The sequence below is a fragment of the Seriola aureovittata genome, chromosome 5 (genome assembly GCF_021018895.1).
Source record: "Seriola aureovittata isolate HTS-2021-v1 ecotype China chromosome 5, ASM2101889v1, whole genome shotgun sequence".
NCBI classification, from domain to species: domain Eukaryota; kingdom Metazoa; phylum Chordata; class Actinopteri; order Carangiformes; family Carangidae; genus Seriola; species Seriola aureovittata.
In genome coordinates this window covers 12,535,079-12,548,135 of record NC_079368.1, presented here as the reverse complement: position 1 = coordinate 12,548,135, position 13,057 = coordinate 12,535,079, and the positions used below count along the sequence as shown (strand labels likewise).

The 13,057-nt window shown below is 43.1% G+C and overlaps 1 protein-coding gene across 2 annotated transcripts in view; it reads right to left on the bottom strand.

Annotated features, from left to right (window-relative positions):
- The window catches only part of rhobtb4 (Rho related BTB domain containing 4), a 42,949-nt gene extending 37,074 nt beyond the window's left edge, over positions 1–5,875 (bottom strand). The window contains exons 1-2 of one of the 2 annotated variants that reach the window (XM_056375582.1): positions 5,696–5,875; positions 4,873–5,009 (exon numbers count right to left, since the gene is read on the bottom strand). The gene's annotated coding sequence lies outside the window, so the exon portion shown is untranslated. The other variant, XM_056375583.1, reaches the window with a different exon arrangement.
- Between the last annotated feature and the right edge of the window lie 7,182 nt (positions 5,876–13,057).

Genomic DNA, 13,057 nt, shown 5'->3' with positions numbered 1-13,057 from the left:
TCTGCTCTCTCACACACCAAGGCACAGCCAATCACTGATGTTGCTGAAGGTGCTAATTGGGGTTTTCTTAATTCTCAGTTAATGAAAGCCACAGCCGCCAAATAGTGTGTGTGATGGGATGTGACTTGTTGTTATTACAGGAAGGCAAGGTGGATAGACAGGCGGACAAGACGTGAAAACAAACAGGAAGATAAGGAGACAGACAGCCAAGGCTCGCAGGCGCTGAAAACGAGAGACGCTAGAGATTTCCACTGCGTGTGAACAACGCAGGAGCCAGACATATGGGGCTGTTTGGATCCATACAAACATGGGAAGTGGCTGGTGGTGGAGGTGGTGTGTGTGTGTGTGTGTGTGTGTGTGTGTGTGTGTGTGTGTGTGTGTGTGTGTGTGTGTGTGTGTAGGATGCAAGGAGACAACCACACCCATCAAACCATGCTAGTACCCCAGAATCCACACACCCACAAACACACAACAACCAGTAACTACTGGTATAAAACCTTCGGACAACCTCCTATGGTGTGAAATGTAATCTGTGATTGCAGCACACTCACTTGAATACCTAGTTGGCATTTTCTCAGTCATATGACTATGGAGCCAATTCACCCAAGAGGATCGGCTTTCTGCCACAAATGAGAGGAGCAGATGCTATAGAAAGAGACACCCGGGAATCAAATTGCATACAGAGTTGCACACGTACGAAAAAATATGCACGCATAATCACGCAGATGCTCGTAAAGATGTATCTGTTGCAATGATACAGCCACACACAAAAGCACACAGGCACAAACATAAATAGAAAAGAGCTACGACCAAGCAACCAAGCTGTGCCAGAGACATGAGGTGACACTTGGAAAAAGTTTGTTTAAGGCAAGACACAACTGCTAAAACTGAGTTCCTGAGGTAGACTTATACTTTTTAGAGACACAGAAACAAAATGGTGTCCTTTTCGTCATTAATTTAATTCCAAAAGCACTGAATACAACCAAAATTGAAAAAATTCTCTCTGCGTAAAAACCTTTGACCCACAACTCTTTCCCCATATTCTGTCAATAGTGAGGTTGTGTAATACACCTCCCTATCAGTGAAGCCACCCTGGAACTCTGGACAGACCCTGGCCTCAGCCCAGCTCGGACCTGTCTGAGCGGCCGCAACCAGACGAGGGCACCCAGCCTGAAATGAACTGGCTCTTTTATCTCCTCTCGCCCTCTTGGTCAGGCCCTGCCCTGTCCTCTCCTCACTGGCAAGACAACACCTTCTTATCATACACGCACACACACACACACACACACACACACACACACACACACATTCCATCACACATGTTCTGTCTGGCCTTGTAAAGGTGTGTTTTACTCCCTGCATACATGACATCATGTGACACAGACATGTTGGTATGTGTGGAGTGTATGTAAAAAACACTCGTGTTTGATTTTATATTAACATTATTTTTATTGTTTAGTGGACCAGACTAATAATGACATGTGTTTGCTCATTGTAATTCAGCTGCAGAGACACACTCACTCACACACACATACAGTCAAAACAGAGAGTGGGAGAGCACTAGTGACACAGGGCAGCGGATTACCACATTAGAGGAAGTTAACACAGATGTTCAAAAAAAGTAGTTCTAAAAGAGTTGAGTTTTTTTTGTCTGAGAAGTTACGGTAACAAAAGCTTTTTCAGGCTGTCCCTAGGGGTTAATTGTTTCTATTTTAATTTCCTCTATTTGAATCCTTTCTTTACCATTTTTCGGTTCAAACTTAGTAGAGGGAGTTGGCAAAGAGGGTTCAGGCAGTTTCTTTTGCTCTCTGATTTATCATGTTTACTGTCATATGCAGTCTAGTGCCTGACATACTCTCCCTCTCTCTTGCTCTCTTTCTCAATCTCTACTTGTCTTTCTCACCCCCCTAGCCTGCCCTGCTCTAATTTCCCCTCAGCCAAAACCCCTTCGTGTCCCTCTTCCTCAGGATCTGTAACTCCTTTTTCCTCCCTTCTCTCTACTCTCCACTCAGTTTCTCGTACTCTTGCTCGTATTCATATCCGTCTCCTTCTTTCTTCTCTTCTCTTCTCTTTTCTTCTCTTCTCTTGTCTTCTCAGGAGTCCTATCTTCCTTAACTTTCCCCTTGCTCCCCCACTCTGCTTTCTGCTCTTGCATACACATTCTTTGCTCACTGACACCCTGTTTAAAAAACAACCAAAGAGGCAGCCAATAAGAGAGAAACAAACTGTACAGTTGCCATCACCAGCACAATCACTCGCTTCTCTCTCCCTCTCTCTCTCTCTTTCACTCTCTCCCAAACTTACTTAAGAGGACAAACATCATGTGGTGCTGGTAAGAGAAGAAGACACTGTTGTACAATGACTGTGAGTCTCTGTCAGTCTCTTTTTTTCCCCCTCATTTTCTATGTGTGAATGCCTGTACAAACAATACACACTATCCCACCCATGCACATATCTCACAGCACCCCAGTTATTCTGAATCCAGTTGAAGGGGAGGTGTGGGCTACAAGCAGACTCTGTATGTGTGTGTATTTCGCATGTGTGTGAGAGCCTGCCACTCGGTTCCACTTGGCCCTTGCTCCCAACTCCTTCCTAATTCCGCTCAAGCCATGGTTCTCCTCTCACCTCCCATTCACCTGTCTGCTCTGTCAATCCTCACACACTCACATCCTCCCCACTTCAGCTCTTACCTGCACCTCATAGATTGTTCAGCCTGGGACTAAATGTGATTTACTCTGCTTGTGAGTTTGTATTTGGGTCCTTTTACCTGTGATCCTGGCTTTAGCAGTGAGAGTGTGTGTGTGTGTGTGTGTGGTGTGTGTGTGTGTGGTGTGTGTGTGTGTGTGTGTGTGAGTGTGTGTGCGTGTGTGTATGTGTGTGTGTGATATTACTCAACTCACACAAAGACACAGCTTCTTATATGACTCCCAGCTGTGTGGACTTGGCCCACTAGTCGGCCATCCAGCAGCCAGGAATGTTTGGTGTGCAGCCTAACTGGAAAGCCCCAGTACCCACACACACATATACACGTGTACACACACACACACACACACACACACACACACACTTCCAGCCTCCCTCGGAGACAACCTACTCCTTAGAGCAGGGGCAGACAGAGGGACAGGCCTCACCCCAAAGGAAGAATGGTTCAAATTCCTCAGCTGATAAAAAAACACAGAGGAGCGGGACAGAGTGGAGGAACTGATGTCAACTGTATCAGACCACCCACCCCCACCCCCACCCCCACCATCTCCTCTCTGCTCACAGAATAGGAAAAATAAAGCAAAGGGAATAGAAAAAAAATCAGGAAATATTTGACTGTTGTAGGCATTGTTAGTGTGGTTGGTAACCATCATGGTTTTGGCTGCTGTTACAGATCCCAACTTTCCATCCATGCTTTGGCCTTTTTGTGCTTTAGCACATACAGTTACTGTGTCTCAAATCAGATACTTTGGGCAGTACCTAATTCAAACACTGCCGTTGTGCACTTACCGGAAATGACGATAGCAACATTTGACTGAGATTGTCGCCCGCCAAAATTTCCACTGCCTTCTTTGAGCAAGTGACTTGAGAATTAATGTTTTACTGTCCTGTGTGTGACCGCAGTTTCATGCGACATGGAAATGAGGCCACCATCTACACTGACGACATGTGTAACCTTCCTTCCTCAGCCGTCATCTCCACAACTTTCAAAATACATTGGGGGTCCCTCCCCCAGCCAAGATGGCGACCGTTGAGGGTGAGAAGTATCCATTGTTTTACACTCAACTTTTTGACCATTTTGATTCTACCATCCAGAGTGCACTGCATGTTGCCATAATTGTCAGTGTGAACACATTTATGCACTCAAAATAGCAAGTGCGAGTATGGAAGTACACGATTTGAGACACAGCCAGTAACTGCAGTAGCCAGTGACTCTGTGACTCCATCCCAGAGCTATGCCTTCAAGCTGGACTCATGGATGCAGGTGGTATCTAGTTCTGTATTTAAGCCAGAAAGGCAAGACTTTTGACAAGCACACTCTGATTTGCTGTTTTGATTACTGTACCACCAAAAAGAACCAGATTAAAGTAGTGTGCAGCAGACATAGCCATCTAATCCAGCCTTTTTTTTAAAAAATACATTACCACAGGGAGATACATACACAAGGTGCTTATGGTCAAAATTTAAGTATTGACACCACTGTTTGAGAAGAATCGTTATAATATTGACTGCATACTGTATAGAATAGAATAGTATAGTGTTTGGAATTTTATTCAGTTTAAGGATTTTTGTAAAAAAATAAATAAATAAAAAATCCATTTGCATTGCCTTTTTCTTCAATGTAATTACTTGTATTCCACATTGTAACACTGTGTGGTAGAAAAATGTCGTTTTAAGTCCATATCTCAAAACTTTAAAAAGAAAAGGGAGTCGAAGCTTAACAGTCAATAAAAGCTAATTTACCAAAAATATACATAACTTCCCCTTTTGGAGAGAAACCACGTGGCTTTTATCAATTTTGTGCAGATTTTGTATTGGGCTGATAAAAAGTGACACACCCATTTTATAAACTATAGGCTACTTTTTACTCCGGGACCGGCTTAAGCATTAATCATAAAAACAAAAGTAGCGTTTTATTCACGCAAACTTCACGAAGTAAATGACAGTCCAATGCAGAAGACGCCTTTAGACGTCTCCAAAATAAAAGCTTAACAAATCCGACCAGAGCAGAAGTTCAAAACCAGACTGAGAACCATCCAAACTAACTGAACCGTTATGCAACCCCTCACAATCCTATCTATCCACATGGTGCCTGCATTGCATACCGCTACACAGTTTAAATCACAAGTTAAAACACAAAGTACGTGTAATAATCCCTGCGGATCCTACCTTTGAAAGACATGCACCTCTGGAATCAGTTCTGGACTCTTCCCCCTCGACGTCCACTCTCAGTTCACACCTCTCCACTGCTCCTCTCCCTTCAGTTTATTCTGGGCTGCGCTCGTCTCTCGCTTCTCCCCATTAAACTGCACAAAAGGCACAAAACACATGCGATCACTTCAGGGCATTCCTCTGGATGACATGATCTAGTAACCATAACTCAATTTTTTTTTTTTTTTTTGTTTGTTTGTTTTTTCGTTTCAGCCTGGACTTGAACGCCCTCAAATTATCGGCTTCGTTTCTAAATGCGCGTGTTTGGTGAAGATCTGCCAGAACTGACAGAAGAAAAACACTCCCGACTGTTGGAGCCGAGAGACGCCAGGAGGAATGTAATTACATGAAGACTGCTGCATATTGCAAAACCTGCAGACATGCTCTTGTTTTGCAGGCCCCCTTCCTCCTCTTCCTCCTCCTCCGCTATTGTGCTCTGGGATCTGTCCGGGCTGTTGTCCGGCTGTGGTCCTGATGCGAGTTTTTTCCACGTCCCTTTGTTGTTTCTGTCACACCTACAAGGAGGGAGCACATGGAGGAGGGGACCCTTTCCTTGACTTTCTTTTGTCTGTCTGTTTGTTTTTAACACAGCGATGCTGATTCGATACAGACGCATTTTTCCACGAATTGTGATCAGTTCGCGTGCATTTCATCCTCATCTACATCCGTCCGATCTCATCTAATCTCATCTCTAATGACTTCTATTAATTTGATTTGTTTACTCCCTAATTAAAACAATACTAATAATACTGTTTGCTTTTATCCACGTCCACTGTCTCACCAAAATTTTCGCCTGAAGTTTAGTCCTCGCTGGGGAGTGGACTGACGCCGCCGTCTCTCTGTCTGTCTGTCTGTGTCTCTCTCTCTCTCTCTATCTATCTCTCTCACTCTCTCTCGCGCGCTCTCTCTCCTCTCCTCCCCTTTCCTTCTCTCGTTGTCTCTCCAGAGCTGTGGCAGAGCCCAGTTATGTTTCACTCACTCCAGTCCAGCCTTCACCGAGAGCACGCCAGCGCCTATCAACGAGCGTAGTGACGACAGCCTCATTGCTAGTCACCAGTGCCACACCCATCCATTCATAAAGTAGAGAGTGCCAGTCTCCAGACCGGACAGTGCGCACGGTGAGGAGGACGTAGTAAAACATCCGTTCTATTCCTGTAGGGACTGAGAGATTGCCTGTGACATTCATTGTGTCTTATGTTTCTGGGTGTTATATTCCAAATAGGGAATTTATAGTCTTTTTTTTTTTTTTTACAACTGCATGATATGGTCACTGTAATGTAATGCATGCATGTGTTATTGTTCAAAAATGTGGCAGTAAGTGTCCTACAGTATAACCTATGGCTTATGGGCTATATGCAGTAGCCTAATGTAAAGTACCAAAGTCAACAAAGGAAACTTCATCATATGGTGCATCAACCTGTGTAAGTTTATTAGAGCTGAAACTATTCATATATTTTGATAGCATGTTAATCCTTATTATTATCCTTAATTGTTTATGCAAAAATGCCATATTTTAGTGCTCCAGCTTCCTCATATCTGATTTTTTTTTCTTTTTCTTTTGTTCTTCTTAGTCTTGCATGATGTGAGACTAAATGTCTTTGGGTTTGGGACTGATGGCTGGACAAACAGTTTGAAGAAATTTGAAGACATGCCTGTAAGCTATAGGAAACTCTGACAGTCATTTTCAACTATATTCTGCTGTTTTTTTGGACTGAAACATGACTTAATGTAAACTCAGCTGATAAGTGTCAGATTACTCCATCTGCTTTATCCACAGTACAATGTGTCACTTCATACACTGTAGTAACAATACACATATTTACATAGGTAATATAATGTCCAGTCTTGCTCAAGAGCACTTCAGGAGGTCTGGTGCTTACCAATCAGGTCTTCCTTGCTCAGCCTGTCTGTGGAAAGTTGCCTGACATTGCACAATGTACAGTGTGCATTTAATTGACAGCGTGTTTACACCTTTGTGTTTATCCTTCGAGCTACTCACCGAGTTCATTCTGAAATTGTGTGGATGGGTGTTCATGTCTAATAATAAACTATTGTGTAGTTGATTAGGTCCCCACCCACAGGGAGGATGCTGCCTACAGCCATTGTTTGCACCGATACTTAACTGTTCTAGGAAGAAACTATTAATCAATCATCTGGCGTGTGTGTCCTGTTTGTGATGTTTAGACAGCTATGTAGATTGCTCTGCTTGCGTCCAGTCTCATCCATGTTAATATATTAACATTTTAAAAACATTAATTGTTTTGAATAGATTCTTAGTTGGGCACTGATACCCAGGGGATGCCCAGTAAAACCACAGCATCTCCTCTGGAGCAAATTACTCACTGGTATCATGACAGCAGTACTGGGACCACATAGAGCTGTACTAATACGTCTCTCTCCAGCGGATTTTGCCAGTCAGTCCATATATCTGAACCAACAACCTACCAACAGTCCAGCTTCTGTACTTGCACTAAACTTGGTGTCATGATTCATCATTTGGGAACATACCAACAATACACCATCCTTCTGTATGGATTCCCTTGGGTCCCTCTGTATGGAGGTACTTCCTGAGTTATTACCTTCTGTTGACAGCCAGGCTGCTCGTGTGATGAAGCTTAGAAGTTGTGGGTGTCTTCCAGACTCCCGACTCTTACAAACTCAGTTATGGAGATCAAATGAAATTACAAAGTATTACATCACCACTTAGAAACAAGTAGGGGCAGGATGATAATGTACAAAAAGACACAACAAGAACAAAAAAAATCGCACTCTAATTTAGCCTTCAGTGTTGACTAGTTTATCAGAGCTGCCAGTGAAGCATTTCAGCACCAGCCTTCATCAGCATATCTAAAAAAAAAAAAGAAAAAAAAGAAAAAGAAAAATGCGTTCTCTGTCAACGCATTTTTGAACTTGGCAAAAGCATAAATGTCAGGCAACTGTGGGGCCATGAGAGGCCCTCTGTCTCTCACAGATTCTCTGAGGCTCCTGCTCAGCCAAGCATCTGAAACAGCCATTGTCCTGTGAAAGGAACCAAGCAACCTGCCCAGGCTTGCTCCTATCTCAGCATGCATACAAGTCCTAGGCAACCATCCTCAAGCTCTGGCCAGTAGGCATGGGACTCATACACAAAGATGCACACACACACACACACACACACACACACACCAGGACAGATGGGTGATGGAACATCATGCTGTAGCCATGACATGGATACCGTTGGGATGAACTACTACTGAGAATGCTAAAAGAAAAAATATGCCTCATTTCTATTCTACATACAGTTTGTCCTCACTTCTGCTGACATACAGCGTGTTACAATGAAGGTCATGTGGCTGTCTGTGTGTTTAGTCTGTTCACCTGTCTGTTTTTGTTGACCTCGTTGTTCCCTCTCTTCTTCACTGACATACACAGGCGTGCTGAACCTTTATATCAAAGTGTCTTGTACAGCACTTTTCTGTTGCCAGTGGCCTCTGCTATAGCACTATTGATGCAGCCATATGGGCACAATAGGGGCATAATGGGGGCGTCCACATGGTTTGCCCCTCTCTCTCTCTCTCTCTCTCTCTGTCAGTCTTTCTCCTGAGGGGGCAAACTGCTGATCCCAGGGGTGTGAGAGGCCTGCATCAGCTAAATTTCCACAAACAAACACAGTTGGCCTATGCATTTCACGCTGAACACAGACAGACAGACAGACAGACACACACACACACAAACAAACAATACACAACTCACTACACACACAAAGAAAAAGGTGATCTTTGTCCCCGCTCAGATCGATTTCACTCAGCAACTCTGTATCTCCGATGTGGCATTTCAGGAGCCACAATGGCCTTTGACACCGGCCAACGAGCGACCACAATGAAATCTAACTTTGGACGCAGACTGACCACAATGGGCCTCTTTTTGCCTCAGAGCCTCTGCCATTCTTCTGCCTGATCTCTCAGACAAAGCAGTGTTACAGAAGTACCAATTGAGCTTGAACAATTGCTCACAAAGGGGTCACTGACTTGGTGTTTCCATCCCTCTTGCCAACTGTACCACATTCTGGGCAGTGTGGTGTGAAGGTGAATTGGCATCATAAGCAGCCCTGCACATGCAGAAAGATCTTTGCAGCGTGACTTTGTGGCAGAGTAATTGACTTGTAAACAAATATTTTATGAATTTTTTCCAACTGGTTTAAGCCACAGTGTCTGACCCAAAATATTATTTAAACATAGGTCTCTAATCTGATACTCCAGAAATAGGCAGAAAAAAACCCTCCCCCAAAACTCTACGATACCCTCCTCACCAGTTTATGTACCGCCTAGATTAGTACAATGCATTTAGGATTGAGTTTGTTTCTTTACCATGTTCTTATGTGGCATGAATTGTGGCATGTCTTCATGTGCAACCGTTTTGCATCTGGCCTGTCCGTTGAAGCCAAATAAAGCTGAATTTGTGCTTCAAATTTGCTATTTGACCCCATCATGACCCCATTAGGTTAGCGTAGATTACTTTTCCTGTTTGTGGTCATGTTGTCCATGCACATATACACACTTGTGTATGTGCATATGTTTGACGACCTCAAAAAACGCAGGGATTTGTGTAATTCTTGGTGATGACTGAGGGGCCAGGTGTCAGTGTGGACAGAGATCAGAGAGAGGATGACATAACGCCTACCATGAGTTAATCCCTTAGTCCCTCCATGCATCCATCCACCTCCATCAAGGGGTGCCATCCAGTCCTGGGCCAGCACCCGCCCAGTTTTGGGTGCCTGGCCTCCTTGGTCCACACTCCGGGCTTCCTGTGTCCCTCCTGGGCGTCACTTAAGTGCTATGAATAGACACTGGCGTATGCTCAGTGCTGTCAGCTGGGCATTGGCACGTGTGGCTCATGTCAGCACGGCCGCAGCGCAATGCTCCCAACTGGCGTCACTGCACCGACTGCACATTCGGGTCGCCATGGAAACAGGGACGAGCACAGATACCTCTGCCCTTACATCCATTGGTTGTGTTTTCCATACAAACTCCTTCTCTCTCTATTTCTTCCTGTCTTTCTTTCCCTGTCACTCACCTGCTCTTTCTTCCTTTCTTTCTTTTTGTCTCTTGTTTACGTGAATTATATGACGCTCAGCGGGGAACTAGAGGTTTGAGATACTATCCACAGGGCTTCATATTCATCAGCTGGTAAAGTCATTGTCATTGTTGTTCTCATTGCTCTAATAAAAAATACAGGAACGCATGTGTATGTGCATTTACACAAGGAACAGGCCTTCAAGTCTGCTTTGGATTTAGTGTAAATGCATGTGTTTCTGTCATGGTTTCCTCACCAGTGACTCAATGGCCAAAGCAGGAGCTTCTTAAGGTCTTCCAAGTACATGGGGCCTGTCACGTCTCTCTTTTCCTCTGGCTTTCCCTCATAGCCAAACTTCTCTCTCTTTTCTTCTCACTCCATCCACACAGGCATGCAGTGTAGGAGTGACTGGCCATAATGGAGGGGTGTGTGGCTTACTTTGTTTTTCACGAAGGTCCGACAGCTTTCACAGGACAAATGAGCAGGTTGCAGTGTTTGTATTTCTGCTCTATTTACCACCTTTCTGTTTAATCACACATAATTTACTGTGTCCTGGCGAACAGTCAGGAGGCCAGATGGGTGGAGGGGACAGTTAGGCTAAGTTAACAAAACTAAACTAAAAGTCAGGAGTTACTCATCAGCTGCATCCACTGCCCGGCTTTGTGTGGTTTTTAAGTTTTAAATCTCTGGAGAGTGTGCAGGCTAAGACACAGGCCCCGGCTTTCAGTGTTTGGCTTTTTAATCTGAAAACAGTGATTTCCCACCTCTATCTTGTCCTATCCTTCCAAAGCATTGACATCATAAGTATATTCTATAACTTCTGACATGTTCTACCTAACCTCTCTGAGTGATTTGGCATTACAAGCATTGTTATTATCAGAAGAGCTGAAATCATCTATTGAAACATATGGTTATTTACTGCAATATGCAAATTAAGCATAGCACAAAAGTGCAATGTAACAGTCTGAACCAGAGGCAAAACAAACTTTGTTTCTTTTTTGGCATCGCTCTTTCTTACACCATGTGTGAGTTCTGATACACGATACCAGGACGCACACTTTTCAGAGGAGTCATTTATATCTTAGTCATGGAAAGGTTAAGTTCATGTCCAATGAGTTCAGTAAGAAAAAACATTCACTGACAATGATTAAGACAGAGCCAGTCAGTTAAAGGTTAAACCACTCAAACACTACCTCTATGGGTCATCATCTACATTGGGTTGTGGGTGCGTACACGAGGGCACACATTTAAATTGTGTGTATTTGTGGTGCATTTGCATTAATGTTGAGTGACAGAACAGCTGGGGAATGTGCTGGGTAAAAAGGGTCAGTGGGGCAACATATCAACTCGCTTTTGAAAACTAAGTGTAAGATATCTTACATAATGTCTGCTATGTTTACTCTCGGATTGAATATACAATAAATATAACTAAACAAAAGTAACTGATGAAAAAGAAATAAACCAATATGTGTAGGCACAGCACAACATAACTTCAGTTAAAAGTTTTAAATCCTGGATGTCAAAACTAAAACTAGAATGGCAGTCAGCAGAGTGCATACCGGCACCAAGGCTAAACAATCCTGCACGTCTGTGAGATCCAGATTGCTATCTGGATCCACACCAAATTGTGCAAAGTCATAGATCCAAACACCATTAACATGTCTGATTAATGTACATCAACATCAATACATTATTACCTGAAAATGACGAAAATGTCAAAAAATTTTCCATCTCACAATGTTAAGGAACTTAACCTTTTTACTGGATTGGCACCAAAATTTTATGGGTTCCTCTCTGGTCCATGCCTCATCACCCCCATGTCGTTTGGTGAAAGACGGTTCAGTACTTTTTGTGTAATCCTGCAGACAGACAAAAAAACAAACCAACAATCAGACACAGGTGAAAACACAACCTCCCTGGCAGAGGTAATGGTGAATGAAAAGTTTGCACTTCCCTAAATAGCACTTCCCTGACACAATGAAAAAAACTTTCATTATCCCTGATTAATCAATTTGAGATTTTAAGCAGATAATATTAGTTTCACTAAAATGCCCCATCCTTGTTCTGTGTGTTCATAGACTGAAATTTTGAGTGCACTCTTTTGTTTCTTGACTGCTTAACCTGGTGCCTCTTGACACTGAGACGATTTAATGGCAATTTGTTTCACATCTGTTTTCCAGTGGTGCCCTATATAACCTCTGTATGACATCTCTGCAGTGTTCTTTTGTCTGGGCTTTCTCCATAACTGCCAATTAGGAATGGTGAGTGCACACTGAGGTGAATGCCAAGTTGCTCCACTTATAAAGCCTGTGTTTCTCTCTCTCAATCTCTTTCTGACACATTGCACAAACAAACACACACACACCTATGTACATATGCAGAGACACTAAGAACACACATTAACCAGGGTGTGATGGAAATGTTTATGTATGTTGAATTCAGGTTGTGCCCTGAAGACGCCCATTCATCTCTTTCATATTAACCCTATTAGCAGTCTCACTGCCAGAGCACAATGATAAGGGTTGCCAGGATATTGCTGTTATTATTGCTGTGACTCTATTTTGAGACTCAATAACTCTCTCACTCGGTGTGTATGTGTGAGAAAGGGGGGGGGGGGGGGGGGGGGTGAATTAAAAGTAACCAAATTTTGATCCGGTTCATGATGCAGATGTCTATAATTGACCATCTTTGAAAGTAATCTATTATATTCCATTTTCCTTAGTTGAATATTCCATCTAGTTTTTTGTCACAATTAAAGTCATTATTTTTCGATGCTAAATAGAAGAGTGTGAGATATAGAAACAAGTAATCAGGGAACATTTTAGTCATTATCACAAATCATATAATACTAAATATCTGCAGACAAACAATCACATACAGACACACTGATTCAAATATGAGACGAGACTGACTTTATTTGAAAGACTGTCTGGAAAATGAAACCATCATCATTTGAATGGTGCCATCTGCCCATATTGCCACATACACACATAGGCATAAAAATACATACACACACACACACACACAAACACACTAACACACACTCCAACGTCAGCACATCGTCAGACAATCCAAACAGTACCCAGTGCTA